The sequence below is a fragment of the Ambystoma mexicanum genome, chromosome 3p (assembly GCF_040938575.1).
Source record: "Ambystoma mexicanum isolate Mex_15411 chromosome 3p, UKY_AmexF1_1, whole genome shotgun sequence".
NCBI classification, from domain to species: Eukaryota; Metazoa; Chordata; class Amphibia; order Caudata; family Ambystomatidae; genus Ambystoma; species Ambystoma mexicanum.
Genome location: NC_090925.1, coordinates 373,750,102 through 373,773,766, shown reverse-complemented (window position 1 = coordinate 373,773,766; position 23,665 = coordinate 373,750,102).

Genomic DNA, 23,665 nt, shown 5'->3' with positions numbered 1-23,665 from the left:
CCCTCCACCAGGCCCCCACTCATGTCCAACTCATGTCTCCCTGCACCCCCATCCCCCAGCAGTGCAGGGGCACCCTCCACCAGGCCCCCACTCATGTCTACGACCACCCCCACCCCCCAGCCACCAGGGGCAGCCTCCACCAGGCCCCCACTCATGTCCTCTATCACCCCCACCCCCCAGCAGTGCAGGGGCACCCTCCACCAGGCCCCCTCTCATGTCCAACTCATGTCTCCCTGCACCCCCACCCTCCAGCAGTGCATGGGCAGCCTCCACCAGGCCCCCACTCATGTCTCCCATCACCCCACCCCCCAGCCACCAGCAGCTACAAAACCATTATATTAAAAATCGACAGTCACAAGGCCCCCACTCATGTCTACCACCACCCCCACCCCCCAGCCACCAGGGGCACCCTCCACCAGGCCCCCACTCATGTCCCCTATCACCCCCACCCCCCAGCAGTGCAGGGGCAGCCTCCGCCAGGCCCCCACTCATGTCCCCTATCACCCCACCCCATAGCAGTGCAGGGGCAGCCTCCACCAGGCCCCAACTCATGTCTACCATCACCCCCACCCCCCAGCATCCAGGGGCAGCCTCCACCAGGCCCCCACTCATGTCTCCCACCACCCCCACCCCCCAGCCACCAGGGGCAACCTCCACCAGGCCCCCACTCATGTCTCCCATCACCCCCACCCCCAGCAGTGCAGGGCAGCCTCCACCAGGCCCCCACTCATGTCTCCCATCACCCCCACCCCCCAGCATCCAAGGTCAGCCTCCACCAGGCCCCCACTCATGTCTCCTACCCCCCCACCCCCCAGCCACCAGGGGCAGCCTCCACCAGGCCCCCACTCATGTCTCCCATCACCCCCACCCCCCAGCAGTGCAGGGGCAGCCTCCACCAGGCCCCCACTCATGTCTACCATCACCCCCACCCCCCAGCAGTGCAGGGGCAGCCTCCACCAGGCCCCCACTCATGTCCAACTCATGTCTTCCTGCACCCCCACCCCCCAGCCACCATCCTCCACCAGGCCCCCACTCATGTCTACCACCACCCCCACCCCCCAGCCACCAGGGGCAGCCTCCACCAGGCCCCCACTCATGTCCTCTATCACCCCCACCCCCAGCAGTGCAGGGGCACCCTCCACCAGGCCCCCACTCATGTCCAACTCATGTCTCCCTGCACCCCAACCCCCAGCAGTGCAGGGGCAGCCTCCACCAGGCCCCCACTCATGTCTCCCATCACCCCCACCCCCCAGCCACCAGGGGCACCCTCCACCAGGCCCCCACTCATGTCTACCATCACCCCCACCCCCCAGCAGTGCAGGGGCAGCCTCCACCAGGCCCCCACTCATGTCCAACTCATGACTCCCTGCACCCCCGACCCCAGCCACCAGGGGCACCCTCCACCAGGCCCCCACTCATGTCTACCACCACCCCCATCCCCCAGCCACCAGGGGCAGCCTACACCAGGCCCCCACTCAGGTCCCCTATCACCCCCACCCCCCAGCAGTGCAGGGGCACCCTCCACCAGGCCCCCACTCATGTCCAACTCTTGTCTCCCTGCACCCCCACCCCCCAGCCACCAGGGGCACCCTCCACCAGGCACCCACTCATGTCTCCCATCAAACCCACCGCCCAGCAGTGCAGGGGGGGCCTCCACCAGGCCCCCACTCATGTCTACCACCACCCCCAGCCACCAGCCACCAGGGGCACCCTCCACCAGGCCCCCACTCATGTCTCCCACCACCCCCACCCCCCAGCAGTGCAGGGGCAGCCTCCACCAGGCCCACACTCATGTCTCCCATCACCCCCACCCCCCAGCATCCAGGGGCAGCCTCCACCAGGCCCCCACTCATGTCTCCCACCCCCCACCACCCCCCAGCAGTGCAGGGGCAGCCTCCACCAGGCCCCCACTCATGTCTACCACCACCCCACCCCCAGTAGTGCAGGGGCAGCCTCCACCAGGCCCCCACTCATGTCTCCCACCACCCCCACCCCCGAGCCACCAGGGGCACCTTCCACCAGGCCCCCACTCATGTCTCCCACCACCCCCAACCCCCCAGCCACCAGGGGCACCCTCCACCAGGCCCCCACTCATGTCTACCATCACCCCCACCCCCCAGCAGTGCAGGGGCAGCCTCCACCAGGCCCCCACTCATTTCTCCCACCACCCCCACCCCCAGTAGTGCAGGGGCAGCCTCCACCAGGCCCCCACTCATGTCTCCCACCACCCCCACCCCCCAGCCACCAGGGGCACCCTCCACCAGGCCCCCACTCATGTCTCCCACCACCCCCACCCCCCAGCCACCAGGGGCAGCCTCCACCAGGCCCCCACTCATGTCCAACTCATGTCTCCCTGCACCCCCACCCCCAGCCACCAGGGGCACCCTCCACCAGGCCCCCACTCATGTCTACCATCACCCCCACTCCCCCAGCAGTGCAGGGGAAGCCTCCACCAGGCCCCCACTCATGTCTCCCACCACCCCCAGCCACCAGGGGCACCCTCCACCAGGCCCCCACTCATGTCTCCCGCCACCCTCACCCCCCAGCAGTGCAGGGGCAGCCTCCACCAGGCCCCCACTCATATCTCCCACCACCCCCAGCCACCAGGGGCAGCCTCCACCAGGCCCCCACTCATGTCTCCCACCACCCCCACCCCCCAGAAGTGCAGGGGCAGCCTCCACCAGGCCCCCACTCATGTCTCCCACCATCCCCACCCCCCAGCCATCAGGGGCACCCTCCACCAGGCCCCCACTCATGTCTACCATCACCCCCGCCCCCCAGCAGTGCAGGGGCACCCTCCACCAGGCCCCCACTCATGTCCAACTCATGTCTCCCTGCACCCCCACCCCCCAGCCACCAGGGGCACCCTCCACCGGACCCCCACTCATGTCTCCCTGCACCCCCACCCCCCAGCCACCAGGGGCAGCCTCCACCAGGCCCCCACTCATGTCTCCCACCACCCCCACCCCCCAGCCACCAGGGGCAACCTCCACCAGGCCCCCACTCATGTCTCCCATCACCCCCACCCCCCAGCAGTGCACGGCAGCCTCCACCAGGCCCCCACTCATGTCTCCCATCACCCCCACCCCCCAGCATCCAAGGTCAGCCTCCACCAGGCCCCCACTCATGTCTCCTACCACCCCCACCCCCCAGCCACCAGGGGCAGCCTCCACCAGGCCCCCACTCATGTCTCCCATCACCCCCACCCCCCAGCAGTGCAGCAGCAGCCTCCACCAGGCCCCCACTCATGTCTACCATCACCCCCACCCCCCAGCAGTGCAGGGGCAGCCTCCACCAGGCCCCCACTCATGTCCAACTCATGTCTTCCTGCACCCCCACCCCCCAGCCACCACCCTCCACCAGGCCCCCACTCATGTCTACCACCACCCCCACCCCCCAGCCACCAGGGGCAGCCTCCACCACGCCCCCACTCATGTCCTCTATCACCCCCACCCCCCAGCAGTGCAGGGGCACCCTTCACCAGGCCCCCACTCATGTCCAACTCATGTCTCCCTGCACCCCAACCCCCAGCAGTGCAGGGGCAGCCTCCACCAGGCCCCCACTCATGTCTCCCATCACCCCCACCCAGCCACCAGGGGTACACTCCACCAGGCCCCCACTCATGTCTACCATCACCCCCACCCCCCAGCAGTGCAGGGCAGCCTCCACCAGGCCCCCACTCATGTCCAACTCATGTCTCCCTGCACCCCCGCCCCCCAGCCACCAGGGGCACCCTCCACCAGGCCCCCACTCATGTCTACCATCACCCCCACCCCCCAGCCACCAGGGGCAGCCTACACCAGGCCCCCACTCAGGTCCCCCTATCACCCCCCACCCCCCAGCAGTGCAGGGGCACCCTCCACCAGGCCCCCACTCATGTCCAACTCTTGTCTCCCTGCACCCCCACCCCCCAGCCACCAGGGGCACCCTCCACCAGGCACCCACTCATGTCTCCCATCACCCCCACCCCCCAGCAGTGCAGGGGCGGCCTCCGCCAGGCCCCCACTCATGTCTACCACCACCCCCAGCCACCAGCCACCAGGGGCACCCTCCACCAGGCCCCCACTCATGTCTCCCACCACCCCCACCCCCCAGCAGTGCAGGGGCAGCCTCCACCAGGCCCACACTCATGTCTCCCATCACCCCCACCCCCCAGCATCCAGGGGCAGCCTCCACCAGGCCCCTACTCATGTCTCCCACCACCCCCCACCCCCCAGCAGTGCAGGGGCAGCCTCCACCAGGCCCCCACTCATGTCTCCCACCACCCCACCCCCAGTAGTGCAGGGGCAGCCTCCACCAGGCCCCCACTCATGTCTACCACCACCCCCACCCCCCAGCCACCAGGGGCAGCCTTCACCAGGCCCCCACTCAGGTCCCCTATCACCCCCACCCCCCAGCAGTGCAGGGGCACCCTCCACCAGGCCCCCACTCATGTCCAACTCTTGTCTCCCTGCACCCCCACCCCCCAGCCACCAGGGGCACCCTCCACCAGGCACCCACTCATGTCTCCCATCACCCCCACCGCCCAGCAGTGCAGGGGGGGCCTCCACCAGGCCCCCACTCATGTCTACCACCACCCCCAGCCACCAGCCACCAGGGGCGGCCTCCACCAGGCCCCCACTCATGTCTACCACCACCCCCAGCCACCAGCCACCAGGGGCACCCTCCACCAGGCCCCCACTCATGTCTCCCACCACCCCCACCCCCCAGCAGTGCAGGGGCAGCCTCCACCAGGCCCACACTCATGTCTCCCATCACCCCCACCCCCCAGCATCCAGGGGCAGCCTCCACCAGGCCCCTACTCATGTCTCCCACCACCCCCACCCCCCAGCAGTGCAGGGGCAGCCTCCACCAGGCCCCCACACATGTCTCCCACCACCCCACCCCCAGTAGTGCAGGGGCAGCCTCCACCAGGCCCCCACTCATGTCTACCACCACCCCCAGCCACCAGGGGCAGCCTACACCAGGCCCCCACTCAGGTCCCCTATCACCCCCACCCCGCAGCAGTGCAGGGGCACCCTCCACCAGGCCCCCACTCATGTCCAACTCTTGTCTCCCTGCACCCCCACCCCCCAGCCACCAGGGGCACCCTCCACCAGGCACCCACTCATGTCTCCCATCACCCCCACCGCCCAGCAGTGCAGGGGGGGCCTCCACCAGGCCCCCACTCATGTCTACCACCACCCCCAGCCACCAGCCACCAGGGGCACCCTCCACCAGGCCCCCACTCATGTCTCCCACCACCCCCACCCCCCAGCAGTGCAGGGGCAGCCTCCACCAGGCCCACACTCATGCCTCCCATCACCCCCACCCCCCAGCATCCAGGGGCAGCCTCCACCAGGCCCCCACTCATGTCTCCCACCCCCCCCACCCCCCAGCAGTGCAGGGGCAGCCTCCACCAGGCCCCCACTCATGTCTCCCACCACCCCACCCCCAGTAGTGCAGGGGCAGCCTCCACCAGGCCCCCACTCATGTCTCCCACCACCCCCACCCCCCAGCCACCAGGGGCACCTTCCACCAGGCCCCCACTCATGTCTCCCACCACCCCCAACCCCCCAGCCACCAGGGGCACCCTCCACCAGGCCCCCACTCATGTCTACCATCACCCCCACCCCCCAGCAGTGCAGGGGCAGCCTCCACCAGGCCCCCACTCATTTCTCCCACCACCCCCACCCCCAGTAGTGCTGGGGCAGCCTCCACAAGGCCCCCACTCATGTCTCCCACCACCCCCACCCCCCAGCCACCAGGGGCACCCTCCACCAGGCCCCCACTCATGTCTCCCACCACCCCCACCCCCCAGCCACCAGGGGCAGCCTCCACCAGGCCCCCACTCATGTCCAACTCATGTCTCCCTGCACCCCCACACCCCAGCCACCAGGGGCACCCTCCAGCAGGCCCCCACTCATGTCTACCATCACCCCCACCCCCCAGCAGTGCAGGGGAAGCCTCCACCAGGCCCCCACTCATGTCTCCCACCACCCCCAGCCACCAGGGGCACCCTCCACCAGGCCCCCACTCATGTCTCCCGCCACCCTCACCCCCCAGCAGTGCAGGGGCAGCCTCCACCAGGCCCCCACTCATGTCTCCCACCACCCCCAGCCACCAGGGGCAGCCTCCACCAGGCCCCCACTCATGTCTCCCACCACCCCCACCCCCCAGAAGTGCAGGGGCAGCCTCCACCAGGCCCCCACTCATGCTCCCACCACCCCCACCCCCCAGCCATCAGGGGCACCCTCCACCAGGCCCCCACTCATGTCTACCATCACCCCCGCCCCCCAGCAGTGCAGGGGCACCCTCCACCAGGCCCCCACTCATGTCCAACTCATGTCTCCCTGCACCCCCACCCCCCAGCCACCGGGGGCACCCTCCACCAGGCCCCCACTCATGTCTCCCTGCACCCCCACCCCCCAGCCACCAGGGGCAGCCTCCACCAGGCCCCCACTCATGTCTCCCACCACCCCCACCCCCCAGCCACCAGGGGCAACCTCCACCAGGCCCCCACTCATGTCTCCCATCACCCCCACCCCCCAGCAGTGCACGGCAGCCTCCACCAGGCCCCCACTCATGTCTCCCATCACCCCCACCCCCCAGCATCCAAGGTCAGCCTCCACCAGGCCCCCACTCATGTCTCCTACCACCCCCACCCCCCAGCCACCAGGGGCAGCCTCCACCAGGCCCCCACTCATGTCTCCCATCACCCCCACCCCCCAGCAGTGCAGCAGCAGCCTCCACCAGGCCCCCACTCATGTCTACCATCACCCCCACCCCCCAGCAGTGCAGGGGCAGCCTCCACCAGGCCCCCACTCATGTCCAACTCATGTCTTCCTGCACCCCCACCCCCCAGCCACCAGGGGCACCCTCCACCAGGCCCCCACTCATGTCTACCACCACCCCCACCCCCCAGCCACCAGGGGCAGCCTCCACCAGGCCCCCACTCATGTCCTCTATCACCCCCACCCCCCAGCAGTGCAGGAGCACCCTTCACCAGGCCCCCACTCATGTCCAACTCATGTCTCCCTGCACCCCAAACCCCAGCAGTGCAGGGGCAGCCTCCACCAGGCCCCCACTCATGTCTCCCACCACCCCCACCCCCCAGCCACCAGGGGTACACTCCACCAGGCCCCCACTCATGTCTACCATCACCCCCACCCCCCAGCAGTGCAGGGCAGCCTCCACCAGGCCCCCACTCATGTCCAACTCATGTCTCCCTGCACCCCCGCCCCCCAGCCACCTGGGGCACCCTCCACCAGGCCCCCACTCATGTCTACCACCACCCCCACCCCCCAGCCACCAGGGGCAGCCTACACCAGGCCCCCACTCAGGTCCCCTATCACCCCCACCCCCCAGCAGTGCAGGGGCACCCTCCACCAGGCCCCCACTCATGTCCAACTCTTGTCTCCCTGCACCCCCACCCCCCAGCCACCAGGGGTACCCTCCACCAGGCCCCCACTCATGTCTCCCATCACCCCCACCCCCCAGCAGTGCAGGGGCGGCCTCCACCAGGCCCCCACTCATGTCTACCACCACCCCCAGCCACCAGCCACCAAGGGCACCCTCCACCAGGCCCCCACTCATGTCTCCCACCACCCCCACCCCCCAGCAGTGCAGGGGCAGCCTCCACCAGGCCCACACTCATGTCTCCCATCACCCCCACCCCCCAGCATCCAGGGGCAGCCTCCACCAGGCCCCTACTCATGTCTCCCACCACCCCCACCCCCCAGCAGTGCAGGGGCAGCCTCCACCAGGCCCCCACTCATGTCTCCCACCACCCCACCCCCAGTAGTGCAGGGGCAGCCTCCACCAGGCCCCCACTCATGTCTCCCACCACCCCCACCCCCCAGCCACCAGGGGCACCCTCCACCAGGCCCCCACTCATGTCTCCCACCAGGCCCCCACCCCCCAGCCACCAGGGGCACCCTCCACCAGGCCCCCACTCATGTCTACCATCACCCCCACCCCCCAGCAGTGCAGGGGCAGCCTCCACCAGGCCCCCACTCATTTCTCCCACCACCCCCACCCCCAGTAGTGCAGGGGCAGCCTCCACCAGGCCCCCACTCATGTCTCCCACCACCCCCACCCCCCAGCCACCAGGGGCACCCTCCACCAGGCCCCCACTCATGTCTCCCACCACCCCCAACCCCCCAGCCACCAGGGGCACCCTCCACCAGGCCCCCACTCATGTCTACCATCACCCCCACCCCCCAGCAGTGCAGGGGCAGCCTCCACCAGGCCCCCACTCATTTCTCCCACCACCCCCACCCCCAGTAGTGCAGGGGCAGCCTCCACCAGGCCCCCACTCATGTCTCACACCACCCCCACCCCCAAGCCACCAGGGGCACCCTCCACCAGGCCCCCACTCATGTCCCCTATCACCCCCACCCCGCAGCAGTGCAGGGGCACCCTCCACCAGGCCCCCACTCATGTCTACCATCATCCCCACCCCCCAGCATCCAGGGGCAGCCTCCACCAGGCCCCCACTCATGTCTCCCATCACCCCACCCCCCAGCAGTGCAGGGGCAGCCTCCACCAGGCCCCAACTCATGTCCCCTATCACCCCCACCCCGCAGCAGTGCAGGGGCAGCCTCCACCAGGCCCCCACTCATGTCCAACTCATGTCTTCCTGCACCCCCACCCCCCAGCCACCGGGGGCACCCTCCACCAGGCCCCCACTCATGTCTACCACCACCCCCACCCCCCAGCCACCAGGGGCAGCCTCCACCAGGCCCCCACTCATGTCCTCTATCACCCCCACCCCCCAGCAGTGCAGGGGCACCCTCCACCAGGCCCCCACTCATCTCCAACTCATGTCTCCCTGCACCCCCACCCCCCAGCAGTGCATGGGCAGCCTCCACCAGGCCCCCACTCATGTCTCCCATCACCCCACCCCCCAGCCACCAGGGGCACCCTCCACCAGGCCCCCACTCATGTCTACCATCACCCCCACCCCCCAGCAGTGCAGGGGCAGCCTCCACCAGGCCCCCACTCATGTCTCCCACCACCCCCACCCCCCAGCCACCAGGGGTACCCTCCACCAGGCCCCCACTCATGTCTACCATCACCCCCACCCCCCAGCAGTGCAGGGGCAGCCTCCACCAGGCCCCCACTCATGTCCAACTCATGTCTCCCTGCACCCCCACCCCCCAGCCACCAGGGGCACCCTCCACCAGGCCCCCACTCATGTCTACCACCGCCCCCACCCCCCAGCCACCAGTGGCAGCCTACACCAGGCCCCCACTCAGGTCCCCTATCACCCCCACCCCCCAGCAGTGCAGGGGCACCCTCCACCAGGCCCCCACTCATGTCCAACTCATGTCTCCCTGCACCCCCACCACCCAGCCACCAGGGGCACCCTCCACCAGGCACCCACTCATGTCTCCCATCACCCCCACCCCCCAGCAGTGCAGGGGCGGCCTCCACCAGGCCCCCACTCATGTCTACCACCACCCCCAGCCACCAGCCACCAGGGGCACCCTCCACCAGGCCCTCACTCATGTCTCCCACCACCCCCACCCCCCAGCAGTGCAGGGGCAGCCTCCACCAGGCCCACACTCATGTCTCCCATCACCCCCACCCCCAGCATCCAGAGGCAGCCTCCACCGGGCCCCCACTCATGTCTCCCACCACCCCCACCCCCCAGCAGTGCAGGGGCAGCCTCCACCAGGCCCCCACTCATGTCCCCTATCACCCCACCCCCCAGCAGTGCAGGGGCAGCCTCCACCAGGCCCCCACTCATGTCTACCATCACCCCCACCCCCCAGCATCCAGGGGCAGCCTCCACCAGGCCCCCACTCATGTCTCCCACCACCCCCACCCCCAGCCACCAGGGGCAGCCTCCACCAGGCCCCCACTCATGTCCCCTATCACCCCCACCCCGCAGCAGTGCAGGGGCACCCTCCACCAGGCCCCCACTCATGTCCAACTCATGTCTCCCTGCACCCCCATCCCCCAGCAGTGCAGGGGCACCCTCCACCAGGCCCCCACTCATGTCTACGACCACCCCCACCCCCCAGCCACCAGGGGCAGCCTCCACCAGGCCCCCACTCATGTCCTCTATCACCCCCACCCCCCAGCAGTGCAGGGGCACCCTCCACCAGGCCCCCTCTCATGTCCAACTCATGTCTCCCTGCACCCCCACCCTCCAGCAGTGCATGGGCAGCCTCCACCAGGCCCCCGCTCATGTCTCCCATCACCCCACCCCCCAGCCACCAGCAGCTACAAAACCATTATATTAAAAATTGACAGTCACAAGGCCCCCACTCATGTCTACCACCACCCCGACCCCCCAGCCACCAGGGGCACCCTCCACCAGGCCCCCACTCATGTCCCCTATCACTCCCACCCCCCAGCAGTGCAGGGGCAGCCTCCGCCAGGCCCCCACTCATGTCCCCTATCACCCCACCCCATAGCAGTGCAGGGGCAGCCTCCACCAGGCCCCAACTCATGTCTACCATCACCCCCACCCCCCAGCATCCAGGGGCAGCCTCCACCAGGCCCCCACTCATTTCTCCCACCACCCCCACCCCCAGTAGTGCATGGGCAGCCTCCACCAGGCCCCCACTCATGTCTCCCATCACCCCACCCCCCAGCCACCAGGGGCACCCTCCACCAGGCCCCCACTCATGTCTACCATCACCCCCACCCCCCAGCAGTGCAGGGGCAGCCTCCACCAGGCCCCCACTCATGTCTCCCACCACCCCCACCCCCCAGCCACCAGGGGTACCCTCCACCAGGCCCCCACTCATGTCTACCATCACCCCCACCCCCCAGCAGTGCAGGGGCAGCCTCCACCAGGCCCCCACTCATGTCCAACTCATGTCTCCCTGCACCCCCACCCCCCAGCCACCAGGGGCACCCTCCACCAGGCCCCCACTCATGTCTACCACCGCCCCCACCCCCCAGCCACCAGTGGCAGCCTACACCAGGCCCCCACTCAGGTCCCCTATCACCCCCACCCCCCAGCAGTGCAGGGGCACCCTCCACCAGGCCCCCACTCATGTCCAACTCATGTCTCCCTGCACCCCCACCACCCAGCCACCAGGGGCACCCTCCACCAGGCACCCACTCATGTCTCCCATCACCCCCACCCCCCAGCAGTGCAGGGGCGGCCTCCACCAGGCCCCCACTCATGTCTACCACCACCCCCAGCCACCAGCCACCAGGGGCACCCTCCACCAGGCCCTCACTCATGTCTCCCACCACCCCCACCCCCCAGCAGTGCAGGGGCAGCCTCCACCAGGCCCACACTCATGTCTCCCATCACCCCCACCCCCAGCATCCAGAGGCAGCCTCCACCGGGCCCCCACTCATGTCTCCCACCACCCCCACCCCCCAGCAGTGCAGGGGCAGCCTCCACCAGGCCCCCACTCATGTCCCCTATCACCCCACCCCCCAGCAGTGCAGGGGCAGCCTCCACCAGGCCCCCACTCATGTCTACCATCACCCCCACCCCCCAGCATCCAGGGGCAGCCTCCACCAGGCCCCCACTCATGTCCCCTATCACCCCCACCCCGCAGCAGTGCAGGGGCACCCTCCACCAGGCCCCCACTCATGTCCAACTCATGTCTCCCTGCACCCCCATCCCCCAGCAGTGCAGGGGCACCCTCCACCAGGCCCCCACTCATGTCTACGACCACCCCCACCCCCCAGCCACCAGGGGCAGCCTCCACCAGGCCCCCACTCATGTCCTCTATCACCCCCACCCCCCAGCAGTGCAGGGGCACCCTCCACCAGGCCCCCTCTCATGTCCAACTCATGTCTCCCTGCACCCCCACCCTCCAGCAGTGCATGGGCAGCCTCCACCAGGCCCCCACTCATGTCTCCCATCACCCCACCCCCCAGCCACCAGCAGCTACAAAACCATTATATTAAAAATCGACAGTCACAAGGCCCCCACTCATGTCTACCACCACCCCCACCCCCCAGCCACCAGGGGCACCCTCCACCAGGCCCCCACTCATGTCCCCTATCACCCCCACCCCCCAGCAGTGCAGGGGCAGCCTCCGCCAGGCCCCCACTCATGTCCCCTATCACCCCACCCCATAGCAGTGCAGGGGCAGCCTCCACCAGGCCCCAACTCATGTCTACCATCACCCCCACCCCCCAGCATCCAGGGGCAGCCTCCACCAGGCCCCCACTCATGTCTCCCACCACCCCCACCCCCCAGCCACCAGGGGCAACCTCCACCAGGCCCCCACTCATGTCTCCCATCACCCCCACCCCCCAGCAGTGCAGGGCAGCCTCCACCAGGCCCCCACTCATGTCTCCCATCACCCCCACCCCCCAGCATCCAAGGTCAGCCTCCACCAGGCCCCCACTCATGTCTCCTACCCCCCCACCCCCCAGCCACCAGGGGCAGCCTCCACCAGGCCCCCACTCATGTCTCCCATCACCCCCACCCCCCAGCAGTGCAGGGGCAGCCTCCACCAGGCCCCCACTCATGTCTACCATCACCCCCACCCCCCAGCAGTGCAGGGGCAGCCTCCACCAGGCCCCCACTCATGTCCAACTCATGTCTTCCTGCACCCCCACCCCCCAGCCACCATCCTCCACCAGGCCCCCACTCATGTCTACCACCACCCCCACCCCCCAGCCACCAGGGGCAGCCTCCACCAGGCCCCCACTCATGTCCTCTATCACCCCCACCCCCAGCAGTGCAGGGGCACCCTCCACCAGGCCCCCACTCATGTCCAACTCATGTCTCCCTGCACCCCAACCCCCAGCAGTGCAGGGGCAGCCTCCACCAGGCCCCCACTCATGTCTCCCATCACCCCCACCCCCCAGCCACCAGGGGCACCCTCCACCAGGCCCCCACTCATGTCTACCATCACCCCCACCCCCCAGCAGTGCAGGGGCAGCCTCCACCAGGCCCCCACTCATGTCCAACTCATGACTCCCTGCACCCCCGACCCCAGCCACCAGGGGCACCCTCCACCAGGCCCCCACTCATGTCTACCACCACCCCCACACCCCAGCCACCAGGGGCAGCCTACACCAGGCCCCCACTCAGGTCCCCTATCACCCCCACCCCCCAGCAGTGCAGGGGCACCCTCCACCAGGCCCCCACTCATGTCCAACTCTTGTCTCCCTGCACCCCCACCCCCCAGCCACCAGGGGCACCCTCCACCAGGCACCCACTCATGTCTCCCATCAAACCCACCGCCCAGCAGTGCAGGGGGGGCCTCCACCAGGCCCCCACTCATGTCTACCACCACCCCCAGCCACCAGCCACCAGGGGCACCCTCCACCAGGCCCCCACTCATGTCTCCCACCACCCCCACCCCCCAGCAGTGCAGGGGCAGCCTCCACCAGGCCCACACTCATGTCTCCCATCACCCCCACCCCCCAGCATCCAGGGGCAGCCTCCACCAGGCCCCCACTCATGTCTCCCACCCCCCACCACCCCCCAGCAGTGCAGGGGCAGCCTCCACCAGGCCCCCACTCATGTCTCCCACCACCCCACCCCCAGTAGTGCAGGGGCAGCCTCCACCAGGCCCCCACTCATGTCTCCCACCACCCCCACCCCCGAGCCACCAGGGGCACCTTCCACCAGGCCCCCACTCATGTCTCCCACCACCCCCAACCCCCCAGCCACCAGGGGCACCCTCCACCAGGCCCCCACTCATGTCTACCATCACCCCCACCCCCCAGCAGTGCAGGGGCAGCCTCCACCAGGCCCCCACTCATTTCTCCCACCACCCCCACCCCCAGTAGTGCAGGGGCAGCCTCCACCAGGCCCCCACTCATGTCTCCCACCACCCCCACCCCCCAGCCACCAGGGGCACCCTCCACCAGGCCCCCACTCATGTCTCCCACCACCCCCACCCCCCAGCCACCAGGGGCAGCCTCCACCAGGCCCCCACTCATGTCCAACTCATGTCTCCCTGCACCCCCACCCCCAGCCACCAGGGGCACCCTCCACCAGGCCCCCACTCATGTCTACCATCACCCCCACCCCCACTCCCCCAGCAGTGCAGGGGAAGCCTCCACCAGGCCCCCACTCATGTCTCCCACCACCCCCAGCCACCAGGGGCACCGTCCACCAGGCCCCCACTCATGTCTCCCGCCACCCTCACCCCCCAGCAGTGCAGGGGCAGCCTCCACCAGGCCCCCACTCATGTCTCCCACCACCCCCAGCCACCAGGGGCAGCCTCCACCAGGCCCCCACTCATGTCTCCCACCACCCCCACCCCCCAGCCACCAGGGGCAACCTCCACCAGGCCCCCACTCATGTCTCCCATCACCCCCACCCCCCAGCAGTGCACGGCAGCCTCCACCAGGCCCCCACTCATGTCTCCCATCACCCCCACCCCCCAGCATCCAAGGTCAGCCTCCACCAGGCCCCCACTCATGTCTCCTACCACCCCCACCCCCCAGCCACCAGGGGCAGCCTCCACCAGGCCCCCACTCATGTCTCCCATCACCCCCACCCCCCAGCAGTGCAGCAGCAGCCTCCACCAGGCCCCCACTCATGTCTACCATCACCCCCACCCCCCAGCAGTGCAGGGGCAGCCTCCACCAGGCCCCCACTCATGTCCAACTCATGTCTTCCTGCACCCCCACCCCCCAGCCACCACCCTCCACCAGGCCCCCACTCATGTCTACCACCACCCCCACCCCCCAGCCACCAGGGGCAGCCTCCACCACGCCCCCACTCATGTCCTCTATCACCCCCACCCCCCAGCAGTGCAGGGGCACCCTTCACCAGGCCCCCACTCATGTCCAACTCATGTCTCCCTGCACCCCAACCCCCAGCAGTGCAGGGGCAGCCTCCACCAGGCCCCCACTCATGTCTCCCATCACCCCCACCCCCCAGCCACCAGGGGTACACTCCACCAGGCCCCCACTCATGTCTACCATCACCCCCACCCCCCAGCAGTGCAGGGCAGCCTCCACCAGGCCCCCACTCATGTCCAACTCATGTCTCCCTGCACCCCCGCCCCCCAGCCACCAGGGGCACCCTCCACCAGGCCCCCACTCATGTCTACCATCACCCCCACCCCCCAGCCACCAGGGGCAGCCTACACCAGGCCCCCACTCAGGTCCCCTATCACCCCCACCCCCCAGCAGTGCAGGGGCACCCTCCACCAGGCCCCCACTCATGTCCAACTCTTGTCTCCCTGCACCCCCACCCCCCAGCCACCAGGGGCACCCTCCACCAGGCACCCACTCATGTCTCCCATCACCCCCACCCCCCAGCAGTGCAGGGGCGGCCTCCACCAGGCCCCCACTCATGTCTACCACCACCCCCAGCCACCAGCCACAAGGGGCACCCTCCACCAGGCCCCCACTCATGTCTCCCACCACCCCCACCCCCCAGCAGTGCAGGGGCAGCCTCCACCAGGCCCACACTCATGTCTCCCATCACCCCCACCCCCCAGCATCCAGGGGCAGCCTCCACCAGGCCCCTACTCATGTCTCCCACCACCCCCACCCCCCAGCAGTGCAGGGGCAGCCTCCACCAGGCCCCCACTCATGTCTCCCACCACCCCACCCCCAGTAGTGCAGGGGCAGCCTCCACCAGGCCCCCACTCATGTCTACCACCACCCCCACCCCCCAGCCACCAGGGGCAGCCTTCACCAGGCCCCCACTCAGGTCCCCTATCACCCCCACCCCCCAGCAGTGCAGGGGCACCCTCCACCAGGCCCCCACTCATGTCCAACTCTTGTCTCCCTGCACCCCCACCCCCCAGCCACCAGGGGCACCCTCCACCAGGCACCCACTCATGTCTCCCATCACCCCCACCGCCCAGCAGTGCAGGGGGGGCCTCCACCAGGCCCCCACTCATGTCTACCACCACCCCCAGCCACCAGCCACCAGGGGCGGCCTCCACCAGGCCCCCACTCATGTCTACCACCACCCCCAGCCACCAGCCACCAGGGGCACCCTCCACCAGGCCCCCACTCATGTCTCCCACCACCCCCACCCCCCAGCAGTGCAGGGGCAGCCTCCACCAGGCCCACACTCATGTCTCCCATCACCCCCACCCCCCAGCATCCAGGGGCAGCCTCCACCAGGCCCCTACTCATGTCTCCCACCACCCCCACCCCCCAGCAGTGCAGGGGCAGCCTCCACCAGGCCCCCACACATGTCTCCCACCACCCCACCCCCAGTAGTGCAGGGGCAGCCTCCACCAGGCCCCCACTCATGTCTACCACCACCCCCAGCCACCAGGGGCAGCCTACACCAGGCCCCCACTCAGGTCCCCTATCACCCCCACCCCGCAGCAGTGCAGGGGCACCCTCCACCAGGCCCCCACTCATGTCCAACTCTTGTCTCCCTGCACCCCCACCCCCCAGCCACCAGGGGCACCCTCCACCAGGCACCCACTCATGTCTCCCATCACCCCCACCGCCCAGCAGTGCAGGGGGGGCCTCCACCAGGCCCCCACTCATGTCTACCACCACCCCCAGCCACCAGCCACCAGGGGCACCCTCCACCAGGCCCCCACTCATGTCTCCCACCACCCCCACCCCCCAGCAGTGCAGGGGCAGCCTCCACCAGGCCCACACTCATGTCTCCCATCACCCCCACCCCCCAGCATCCAGGGGCAGCCTCCACCAGGCCCCCACTCATGTCTCCCACCCCCCCCACCCCCCAGCAGTGCAGGGGCAGCCTCCACCAGGCCCCCACTCATGTCTCCCACCACCCCACCCCCAGTAGTGCAGGGGCAGCCTCCACCAGGCCCCCACTCATGTCTCCCACCACCCCCACCCCCCAGCCACCAGGGGCACCTTCCACCAGGCCCCCACTCATGTCTCCCACCACCCCCAACCCCCCAGCCACCAGGGGCACCCTCCACCAGGCCCCCACTCATGTCTACCATCACCCCCACCCCCCAGCAGTGCAGGGGCAGCCTCCACCAGGCCCCCACTCATTTCTCCCACCACCCCCACCCCCAGTAGTGCTGGGGCAGCCTCCACCAGGCCCCCACTCATGTCTCCCACCACCCCCACCCCCCAGCCACCAGGGGCACCCTCCACCAGGCCCCCACTCATGTCTCCCACCACCCCCACCCCCCAGCCACCAGGGGCAGCCTCCACCAGGCCCCCACTCATGTCCAACTCATGTCTCCCTGCACCCCCACACCCCAGCCACCAGGGGCACCCTCCAGCAGGCCCCCACTCATGTCTACCATCACCCCCACCCCCCAGCAGTGCAGGGGAAGCCTCCACCAGGCCCCCACTCATGTCTCCCACCACCCCCAGCCACCAGGGGCACCCTCCACCAGGCCCCCACTCATGTCTCCCGCCACCCTCACCCCCCAGCAGTGCAGGGGCAGCCTCCACCAGGCCCCCACTCATGTCTCCCACCACCCCCAGCCACCAGGGGCAGCCTCCACCAGGCCCCCACTCATGTCTCCCACCACCCCCACCCCCCAGAAGTGCAGGGGCAGCCTCCACCAGGCCCCCACTCATGCTCCCACCACCCCCACCCCCCAGCCATCAGGGGCACCCTCCACCAGGCCCCCACTCATGTCTACCATCACCCCCGCCCCCCAGCAGTGCAGGGGCACCCTCCACCAGGCCCCCACTCATGTCCAACTCATGTCTCCCTGCACCCCCACCCCCCAGCCACCGGGGGCACCCTCCACCAGGCCCCCACTCATGTCTCCCTGCACCCCCACCCCCCAGCCACCAGGGGCAGCCTCCACCAGGCCCCCACTCATGTCTCCCACCACCCCCACCCCCCAGCCACCAGGGGCAACCTCCACCAGGCCCCCACTCATGTCTCCCATCACCCCCACCCCCCAGCAGTGCACGGCAGCCTCCACCAGGCCCCCACTCATGTCTCCCATCACCCCCACCCCCCCAGCATCCAAGGTCAGCCTCCACCAGGCCCCCACTCATGTCTCCTACCACCCCCACCCCCCAGCCACCAGGGGCAGCCTCCACCAGGCCCCCACTCATGTCTCCCATCACCCCCACCCCCCAGCAGTGCAGCAGCAGCCTCCACCAGGCCCCCACTCATGTCTACCATCACCCCCACCCCCCAGCAGTGCAGGGGCAGCCTCCACCAGGCCCCCACTCATGTCCAACTCATGTCTTCCTGCACCCCCAACCCCCAGCCACCAGGGGCACCCTCCACCAGGCCCCCACTCATGTCTACCACCACCCCCACCCCCCAGCCACCAGGGGCAGCCTCCACCAGGCCCCCACTCATGTCCTCTATCACCCCCACCCCCCAGCAGTGCAGGAGCACCCTTCACCAGGCCCCCACTCATGTCCAACTCATGTCTCCCTGCACCCCAAACCCCAGCAGTGCAGGGGCAGCCTCCACCAGGCCCCCACTCATGTCTCCCACCACCCCCACCCCCCAGCCACCAGGGGTACACTCCACCAGGCCCCCACTCATGTCTACCATCACCCCCACCCCCCAGCAGTGCAGGGCAGCCTCCACCAGGCCCCCACTCATGTCCAACTCATGTCTCCCTGCACCCCCGCCCCCCAGCCACCAGGGGCACCCTCCACCAGGCCCCCACTCATGTCTACCACCACCCCCACCCCCCAGCCACCAGGGGCAGCCTACACCAGGCCCCCACTCAGGTCCCCTATCACCCCCACCCCCCAGCAGTGCAGGGGCACCCTCCACCAGGCCCCCACTCATGTCCAACTCTTGTCTCCCTGCACCCCCACCCCCCAGCCACCAGGGGTACCCTCCACCAGGCCCCCACTCATGTCTCCCATCACCCCCACCCCCCAGCAGTGCAGGGGCGGCCTCCACCAGGCCCCCACTCATGTCTACCACCACCCCCAGCCACCAGCCACCAAGGGCACCCTCCACCAGGCCCCCACTCATGTCTCCCACCACCCCCACCCCCCAGCAGTGCAGGGGCAGCCTCCACCAGGCCCACACTCATGTCTCCCATCACCCCCACCCCCCAGCATCCAGGGGCAGCCTCCACCAGGCCCCTACTCATGTCTCCCACCACCCCCACCCCCCAGCAGTGCAGGGGCAGCCTCCACCAGGCCCCCACTCATGTCTCCCACCACCCCACCCCCAGTAGTGCAGGGGCAGCCTCCACCAGGCCCCCACTCATGTCTCCCACCACCCCCACCCCCCAGCCACCAGGGGCACCCTCCACCAGGCCCCCACTCATGTCTCCCACCACCCCCACCCCCCAGCCACCAGGGGCACCCTCCACCAGGCCCCCACTCATGTCTACCATCACCCCCACCCCCCAGCAGTGCAGGGGCAGCCTCCACCAGGCCCCCACTCATTTCTCCCACCACCCCCACCCCCAGTAGTGCAGGGGCAGCCTCCACCAGGCCCCCACTCATGTCTCCCACCACCCCCACCCCCCAGCCACCAGGGGCACCCTCCACCAGGCCCCCACTCATGTCTCCCACCACCCCCACCCCCCAGCCACCAGGGGCACCCTCCACCAGGCCCCCACTCATGTCTACCATCATCCCCACCCCCCAGCAGTGCAGGGGCAGCCTCCACCAGGCCCCCACTCATGTCCAACTCATGTCTCCCTACACCCCCACCCCCCAGCCACCAGGGGCACCCTCCATCAGGCCCCCACTCATGTCTCCCATCACCCCCACCCCCCAGCAGTGCAGGGGCAGCCTCCACCAGGCCCCCACTCATGTCTACCATCACCCCCACCCCCCAGCAGTGCAGGGGCAGCCTCCACCAGGCCCCCACTCATGTCCAACTCATGTCTTCCTGCACCCCCACCCCCCAGCCACCAGGGGCACCCTCCACCAGGCCCCCACTCATGTCTACCACCACCCCCACCCCCCAGCCACCAGGGGCAGCCTCCACCAGGCCCCCACTCATGTCCTCTATCACCCCCATCCCCCAGCAGTGCAGGGGCACCCTCCACCAGGCCCCCGCTCATGTCCAACTCATGTCTCCCTGCACCCCAACCCCCAGCAGTGCAGGGGCAGCCTCCACCAGGCCCCCACTCATGTCTCCCATCACCCCCACCCCCCAGCCACCACGGGCACCCTCCACCAGGCCCCCACTCATGTCTACCATCACCCCCACCCCCCAGCAGTGCGGGGGCAGCCTCCACCAGGCCCCCACTCATGTCTCCCACCACCCCCACCCCCCAGCCACCAGGGGTACACTCCACCAGGCCCCCACTCATGTCTACCATCACCCCCACCCCCCAGCAGTGCAGGGCAGCCTCCACCAGGCCCCCACTCATGTCCAACTCATGTCTCCCTGCACCCCCGCCCCCCAGCCACCAGGGGCACCCTCCACCAGGCCCCCACTCATGTCTAGCACCACCCCCACCCCCCAGCCACCAGGGGCAGCCTACACCAGGCCCCCACTCAGGTCCCCTATCACCCCCACCCCCCAGCAGTGCAGGGGCACCCTCCACCAGGCCCCCACTCATGTCCAACTCTTGTCTCCCTGCACCCCCACCCCCCAGCCACCAGGGGCACCCTCCACCAGGCACCCACTCATGTCTCCCATCACCCCCACCCCCCAGCAGTGCAGGGGCGGCCTCCACCAGGCCCCCACTCATGTCTACCACCACCCCCAGCCACCAGCCACCAGGGGCACCCTCCACCAGGCCCCCACTCATGTCTCCCACCACCCCCACCCCCCAGCAGTGCAGGGGCAGCCTCCACCAGGCCCACACTCATGTCTCCCATCACCCCCACCCCCCAGCATCCAGGGGCAGCCTCCACCAGGCCCCTACTCATGTCTCCCACCACCCCCACCCCCCAGCAGTGCAGGGGCAGCCTCCACCAGGCCCCCACTCATGTCTCCCACCACCCCACCCCCAGTAGTGCAGGGGCAGCCTCCACCAGGCCCCCACTCATGTCTCCTACCACCCCCACCCCCCAGCCACAAGGGGCACCCTCCACCAGGCCCCCACTCATGTCTCCCACCACCCCCACCCCCCAGCCACCAGGGGCACCCTCCACCAGGCCCCCACTCATGTCTACCATCACCCCCACCCCCCAGCAGTGCAGGGGCAGCCTCCACCAGGCCCCCACTCATTTCTCCCACCACCCCCACCCCCAGTAGTGCAGGGGCAGCCTCCACCAGGCCCCCACTCATGTCTCCCACCACCCCCACCCCCCAGCCACCAGGGGCACCCTCCACCAGGCCCCCACTCATGTCTCCCACCACCCCCACCCCCCAGCCACCAGGGGCACCCTCCACCAGGCCCCCACTCATGTCTACCATCACCCCCACCCCCCAGCAGTGCAGGGGCAGCCTCCACCAGGCCCCCACTCATGTCCAACTCATGTCTCCCTGCACCCCCACCCCCCAGCCACCAGGGGCACCCTCCACCAGGCCCCCACTCATGTCTACCATCACCCCCACCCCCCCCAGCAGTGTAGGGGAAGCCTCCACCAGGCCCCCACTCATGTCTCCCACCACCCCCACCCCCCAGCCACCAGGGGCACCCTCCACCAGGCCCCCACTCATGTCTCCCGCCACCCTCACCCCCCAGCAGTGCAGGGGCAGCCTCCACCAGGCCCCCACTCATGTCTCCGACCACCCCCAGCCACCAGGGGCAGCCTCCACCAGGCCCCCACTCATGTCTCCCACCACCCCCACCCCCCAGAAGTGCAGGGGCAGCCTCCACCAGGCCCCCACTCATGTCTCCCACCACCCCCACCACCCAGCCATCAGGGGCACCCTCCACCAGGCCCCCACTCATGTCTACCATCACCCCCGCCCCCCAGCAGTGCAGGGGCACCCTCCACCAGGCCCCCACTCATGTCCAACTCATGTCTCCCTGCACCCCCACCCCCCAGCCACCAGGGGCACCCTCCACCAGGCCCCCACTCATGTCTCCCTGCACCCCCACCCCCCAGCCACCAGGGGCACCCTCCACCAGGCCCCCACTCATGTCTACCACCACCCCCACCCCCCAGCCACCAGGGGCAGCCTCCACCAGGCCCCCACTCATGTCCCCTATCACCCCCACCCCCCAGCAGTGCAGGGGCTCCTTCCACCAGGCCCCCACTCATGTCCAACTCATGTCTCCCTGCACCCCCACCCGCCAGCAGTGCAGGGGCAGCCTCCACCAGGCCCCCACTCATGTCCACCTGCACCCCCACCCCCCAGCATCCAGGGGCACCCTCCACCAGGCCCCCACTCATGTCCCCTATCACCCCACCCCACCAGCAGTGCAGGGGCACCCTCCACCAGGCCCCCACTCATGTCCAACTCATGTCTCCCTGCACCCCCACCCCCCAGCAGTGCAGGGGCAGCCTCCACCAGGCACCCACTCATGTCTCCCACCACCCCCACCCCCCAGCCACCAGGGGCACCCTCCACCAGGCCCCCACTCATGTCTACCACCACCCCCACCCCCCAGCCACCAGGGGCAGCCTCCACCAGGCCCCCACTCATGTCCCCTATCACCCCCACCCCCCAGCAGTGCAGGGGCTCCTTCCACCAGGCCCCCACTCATGTCCAACTCATGTCTCCCTGCACCCCTACCCCCCAGCCACCAAGGGCACCCTCCACCAGGCCCCCACTCATGTCTACCACCACCCCCACCCCCCAGCCACCAGGGGCAGCCTCCACCAGGCCCCCACTCATGTCCTTTATCACCCCACCCCACCAGCAGCGCAGGGTCAGCCTCCATCAGGCCCCCACTCATGTCCCCCTGCACCCCCACCCCCAGCATCCAGAGTGCGACATGGGTCTCCAAGGAGACCCTGTACAGGGAGTCCTAAACCCCTCCCTCACATCCTGTCCCCCTCAAGCATTCAGGCGTGCAAGGGGGGCTTTTGTGCAGAATCCCGCAAAAGGACGGCGAACAAAGGAACCAAACCTAGTTTGGCACGCAGAGTAAAACACGAGAAAGACTTTTACAAAAAGAAATGGTGAATAAACCCAGCCGGAATCGTATAAAAACGTATATGGTCCAGCGGGTTTAAGTTCGAGGCTACCAAGATAGCCTAAAACAATACCAAGGCTATTTAAAATAACCGTGGTAGGAAAAATAGGGTAATTACCACTGCCACCAGCCAAATCTTAATGAAAAGGGAACGAAACAATGTTCCATGAGAAACAGACAAAAAGGATAAGTATTAACCCTTTCCAGAACTCTATGTAAGATAGTGTGTACTGGGTTTGTGAGCTTACAAAGACTAATAAAGTCAATGGCAACTTTACATGTTCTGGGAGACAGTAGTCAGGAGTTGGAGTTGGGAAGTCTGAAAAAGACAACCCTGTGTCACTGCACTGAAGGTTCTGTGTAACACGGTTGTATACGAATTGTTCGTATTACAACTGTTCGAATGACAATTGACCTTTTCACAATTGACCGAATTGTGAAGGTCAATTGTAACATATATGCGGGGGAAACCCCCCGCAACTCCCCACCAAACCCAAACCCGCCCAAAACCCTATATATATATATACCTGTGTGTGTATATATATATATACACACAGGTTTAAATGTACTTCTTTTGTTTCAGCACCCTTAACAAGCGATCAAGCGGTTAGTTTTGCCGCGAAACGCATCGTTGTCCGCACACTTTCTCTTTTGTCCATGGCATTTCATTAAAAGAATATTTTGGACGTTTGAAGGACTGCTGGTCTTTTGTAACTCAGGGTCCAGTGTGGAATCACCACGTGGGTTTGTTTTCTGGAGTGCACTCCAAAAGCCTTATACTGTGGTACGAGGCAACTTCATATATATATATATATATATATATATATTTATATATATATATA